Genomic DNA, 5,939 nt, shown 5'->3' on the forward strand with positions numbered 1-5,939 from the left:
CGCGTCTTGGGGGCAGGTTTGACACCCTTTAGTATTTTTGCCATATCTTTCTCATTTTAACTCCGAGTCGACTTCCGTTTGAACCTACGGACTCCTATTTCAGTCCTCTACATGATGATGGAAAGAAATAAGACTTACCTCTCTGATTTGTGGACTGTTACAGCTGATACTTGCAGCTGTCCGTTTTCCGTCAAGCCTTTGCCTCTTCTTCGTTTTCTCTCTTATTTTCCAACGACTTCCTCTCCTTCTTTTTACAGAACTTCCTCCTCAAAATCAAGACCTTATTTCTCTCTAAAATTAATATCAACGTAACTTGGATTCGGCTCACACAATTTTGAGATGGCTTGGGAAGTTAGATTTCAAGCCTATTTATAGAATTATCCATCAAATCATAGCATGCCATGTGTCACCTTAATTATTTAGGGTTCATCATTTCTTCCATGTGTTACCACTCAAATGGTGACATGTGTCCCAAACTTGGAGGTTAAGTAAAGGTTTGGAGAAGACTTAGACTTATCCATGTGCTTCCATTCAAGTAATGCCATGTGTCCTATAATCATTACAATATTTGAATTTTCCAATCTTCTCAAGCAAGCTTCTATTCTCTTCCAATCCAAGACTCCAAATCTTACCTTCACGTGGCTTATAGGATAGGAACCCTTCATGGCCCTTATCTCTTCCTTTCCAAGCCAATTTATTTCTTCCAAGCTGAGCCATTCTAAGGCTTCTAGTATAAGCCAATCTCTTTCTTCCAAGGTAAGCTATTATAAGGCTTCTAGTGTAAGCCAATCTCTTTCTTCCAAGGTAAGCCATTCTAAGGCTTCTCGGGTAAAGTTAATTATTACAACTTCCAAGATAAGCCACCTTAAGACTTGGAGAAGACTTTAGAAAATACTTGGAAAAGACTTAGCAAAGACTTAGAGAAGACTTTAGAAAATACTTGGAAAAGACTTACCAAAGACTTGGAAAAGACTTAACAAAGACTTGGGGAAGACTTACTTTGGAGAAGAATTATCGAAGACTTTAGAGAAGACTTAGCGAAGACTTTGATTTAAATAAGGTTTGTACCCGAAATGATCCAAAGCTATATTGGAGTTTTATTTGAAATCCATAATCATGAATTTCACAATCCCTTGAAAATGCCTCATTTCATCATAATCTGAACTTAAATATCCCCGGTATATATCACAATTGAAAGTTCTTGGATATTACAAAAATCTCGAGTGTTACATTTTTAGTGAATTTTTCAAGTAATGGAAAGTATGTATTTTGGAAGTGCTAAAATCGTTAAAATCGGAATTTGTTCTAAAACCCAAAATCTACTTTCTTATCTATTTGGATTTTGATTTTTTAGATATTTTTATTGAATCCAAATGGCGGGTACTTTGTTATTTACATTTATGTATTAAAGTAAATAGAAGGTAAAATATAAATAAAAGAAAATGTGGACATTTACTTAAACTAAAGAAATGTAAATATCTTGTAATGAATTTATGCTATGTATTGTATTATCAAAACAAATCTTATCTTTCTGAAATCTAGACTGAGAGTCGACTCCCGGTGAGGGACAGTCAACTGTAAGTCAATGGCAGTCGACTGTGGATGTGCATAAGTCGATATAGCCGAGCATTGTTTATGCAGAGTAGAGGTAGCCGAGAGTGGGTTTTGGCCAGTCGACTATCGAGTTGACTGTAGGCCAATGAGAGTCGACTATCTGTGAGAAAGTCAACTGTGGGTTGAGCGAGAGTCGACTGTCGGCAACGAGAGTCGACTGTGGGTGTCGCGGAGTCGACTGTCAGTTTGAGCAGTCGACTGCCAGACTCCAACGGTCGGATTTTTGGAGCCGTTGCAGGTCGTTTTGGGAGCCTCAATATAAATATCAAAGGGAGAAATCTTGAAAAGGCTAATGCTCTACCATTTCCTATCTTCCTAAAGCACACCCAAGCTCTCAAGCACTCAATCAAAGCAATCCAAGGCCCAAGTAGCTACAAAGATCTATCCATTGGAGCCTCAAGGCAAAGAAGAAGTTTTCTTCTTATTATTAACTTGTATAATTTCATTTTGCCTTGTATATTATTCTTGTATTGATATCCATTGTAGTCCAAGTGTGTTGGACATAGGATTGATTTATTTGTATTAGATTGTGGATTGTGAGTGGCATCCTAGAGCCCAAGTAATCTAGGTGTATTATTGTGTTGTATTAGTTTCCGGGGTGAGCTAAAAGGAAACCTCGGGGTGTACAAGTTTCCTAGGTGATCTTGTGTGGAAACCTAGTCGTGGTTTTAGTGGAACCTCAAGTATCGGTTTGACCTTGAGAGAGTGGAGTAGGTGTTGGATACACCGAACCACTATATATCTTGTGTTTATATTGTGGTTGTTTGTGTATTTATATTGCTATCATTTCCAAACAACATACATATTTATAACAAGTATATTTTGTGTATAAGAAAATCTCAAGAGTTTTAAAAGGAAAGAATCAATTCAATAAGTTTTTAATCACTCAATTCACCCCCCCTCTTGAGTGGCCATTGTGTGTGTCAAGGGACTAACAAAAGGCGTCGGTCTGGGTCTGATGAAGGGGACGACGATCGGCGAAGGGAAAGGCGGGGGACGGTCGACTGCTGACAGAAAAGGGAAAGGCGTCGAAGGTGGAGGCAACACTGATGGCGATGAACTCGAAGGATCTCTCTCTGCATCTCGTTTCCATCTCGGTCCAGCCTTTCAGTTCCGGGTGAGTGAGAGTCTCTGACTCTCTGCCTCCGATGCCGCGACGTCGACGTCGGCATCAGAGGGGGTGATGGTGCCGCTGTGCCAGAGCGTCGGAGACGATGGAAGGGAGAGAGCAGAGCGAGGAAGGATCGATTCGATCCTTCCGCCTTTAGGTTTAGGGTCTTCTTTCCTCTGCCTCTACGTGACTTCAGTTTGACTTGGGTGGGGATATTTTCACTTTGCTTTGTAAACCCAAAACTGTGTCATTTCTGTAAGTTTAAGTTCGGTTCGGTTATTTCGGTTATTTCAAGCAAAAAACAGAACCGAACATTGAAAACCAAATTTTCTAAAAAAATTAACTGAACCGAAATTTTGAAAAAGAATAATCGAATCGAATCGACCGAACTCGCCGGTTCGGTTCGGTTACTTCGGTTTAACCGAAGTTGTGCTCACCCCTAAATGCATGGGATGTGTTTACAAACAAGGAAAACTGAGCCAAGAGAAAGAGAAGGGAAAACAAAGCTTGCAAGAGGGTTTTAAGCCAAAATAGGGGCTGTCGGTCGACAGATGCCTCAATCTATAGACATATTGCCCATTTATGTGGCAATCTGTCGACAGATAGAACCCCAAAACCCCCGACTCCTCTGCCTTCCTCACACGAAACCTGGGCAAGATGGCTCAAACTCTTGCCCAATCTCCAATCCAATAACACACATCATTCCCAAGCAAAGTTTGGGGAGAACAAATCCCCTTGGAAACATTAAAGGAGAGAATAAACCAAGAAAAACAAGTATGTTACAAGCATGTAGGATCTTACTCCAAAAACAGAGGGTTTGGTTGAAATCCCCTTTTACAACTGAAATTCCAAGTTAAAAACCATGAGAAGGGATTGGAACTTACCTTAGGTTGCTCGTCTAACACTTCCTAGCCTTTCTTGACCCTTAACTCCTTTCATAACCTGCCAAACATGGAAATTTCTAGCTTATCTTAGCTACAAAACAGGGAAAAATAGAGTTCTAGGCCAAAGAAGAGCTAGGAATTGAATTCCTTACCTTTAATCCCCTCCGTGAGGTCCTTAATTGTTGTTAGAAGAAGAGAATGGAAGAGAGAATAATCCCTAGTGGCTAGAAAGTGTCTCCCGAAGCTCTCCACGCCTCACGTCTCTCTCCCTCTCCCAACTTCTCCCTATTTATACTCTCTAATACTTTGTTTTAATTTAACCAATAAATTTCCAGCCCACTTTAATTATGCATTTCCCTTCATTTTTATTTCATTTCCCATGAATTAAAGACTACTTACCCCTTATTTCATCCTTAGCCCTTGGTTTGACTTGCTCACCTCTTATTGACTTTGAAAATTCAACTCTTCCACTTTGACTTCTTATTCCTCTTTAGCCTTTTCCTTCTTATACCTACCAAATTAAACCCAAGTTAATACCATTTAACATAAGAGGAAATTCCCCAAAATAATAGTATAACCGTCCCATAATAACGGGGTGTTACAAGTTCTCCCCTCTTATTAGAATTTGGTCCCCCAAATTCGTACCTGGTCATTCAAATAGCTGAGGGTAGGCTTGTCTCATCTTGTCCTCCAACTCCCATGTAGCCTCTTCTAGACTATGGCACAGCCACTGCACTTTTACATAGGGAATACTTCGAGTCCTCAACACTCTTTCTTTACAGTCCAAAATGTAAATAGGAACTTCCTCATAAGATGTATCCGCCCCTACCTCAAGAGTCTGGTAGTCAATGATATGCTTAGGATCGGGCACATATTTACGTATCATGGATCTATGGAACACATTATGCACATGTGATAACTATAGGGGTAACGCTAGGCGGCAGGCTACAAATCTCACTAGCTCTAGTATCTCAAAAGGCCCAATGTATCGGGGACTAAGTTTCCCTGTTATTCCAAACCTCTGCATGCCCTTTAAAGGCATAACTTTCAACATCACATGATCACCGATAACAAACTCCAATTCTCATCGCCGCTTATCCGCGTAACTCTTCTGTCTATCTTGGGCAGCCTTCATACAACCTCGAATCATTTGGATTTTCTCTGTCGTCTGCTCCATTATTTTAGGCCCCATTGCTGCTCTATCTCCTGGTTCCTCCAAACATAAGGGTGATTTGCACGGTTGACTATATAAAGCTTCATATGACAACATTCCAATGATGGAGTGGTAGCTATTATTATAGGCAAACTCTGCCAAAGGTAGATGAGTATCCCAGCTGCCTTGAAAGTGTAACGCCCCACTTTTCCAAATACAAAACAACGAGAAACATAAGAAGACATCACCTACGGGCGTTATGGAAACCCTTACCAACGGAAGCATTGGATCGAACCTGCAAGCTTAATCAAAGCTAAATAAAGGGGTTTCCACTAGATTCCTTTATATGTACAGGAAACACGTAGAACTTTTAATAAACCCCAAAAAAAACACAACTCACTACTTGTAGTTACAACTGCAACACATGCCCAAACTAGCGAATAAACCCTGATCATGGAAGCCTCCCTATATAACATTCAAAGTGCATCAATTGAGATATTACCCATGCTTGTATATCAAAGCTACAACCATCGGTCACTCACACGCTTATTACAAGCTCGAGCATCCTTATTACAATACACTACTCGAATTACATAGGTACAAAATGAAATAAAAACTCAGATCTAGCCAAGCGTCACGTCCTTGCCCACGTTCGAATAGGAGCCTGCAACACCTGATACTTTGACAAAGCTGGGACGTTGAATGTCCCAGGGGTATGAAACACCCAAGTTAGATAATAACATCTAAGTGAGATGGTTTCACGAAAGAAGTAGATCATGTATAAAATGCAAGTATGCAAAGTGAAACCCCCTTTGTGGAAGCCATGCTAGGGTGTTGCAATCACCCCCGCGCATGCCATGCTCACCTCAAACACGCATATGTGACTCCGCGAGTCACTCATGGCGGCCACTAGCTTGCCACAAACAACCACATGCCATGAAATGATGAAACAAGTAAAGTAACATGCTAATCAAAGAGAGCAAGTGAGTATGTCCACATTCAACACAAATGGTTCAAGTAATGATCAATATGAAGCACAAATAATGCAAGAAACCACTCACCTCGATCGTTTCCCCTCAATAACACTGTTTATAGCCCGATTTCGAGCAACAGGGGTTCTTCTGCAGAAATCACATATTTTGGTGAACCAAACCTTAAATATTTCTACTCAGGGTTG

This window comes from Diospyros lotus, chromosome 8, assembly GCF_014633365.1.
Source record: "Diospyros lotus cultivar Yz01 chromosome 8, ASM1463336v1, whole genome shotgun sequence".
In the NCBI taxonomy this organism is placed as follows: Eukaryota; Viridiplantae; Streptophyta; class Magnoliopsida; order Ericales; family Ebenaceae; genus Diospyros; species Diospyros lotus.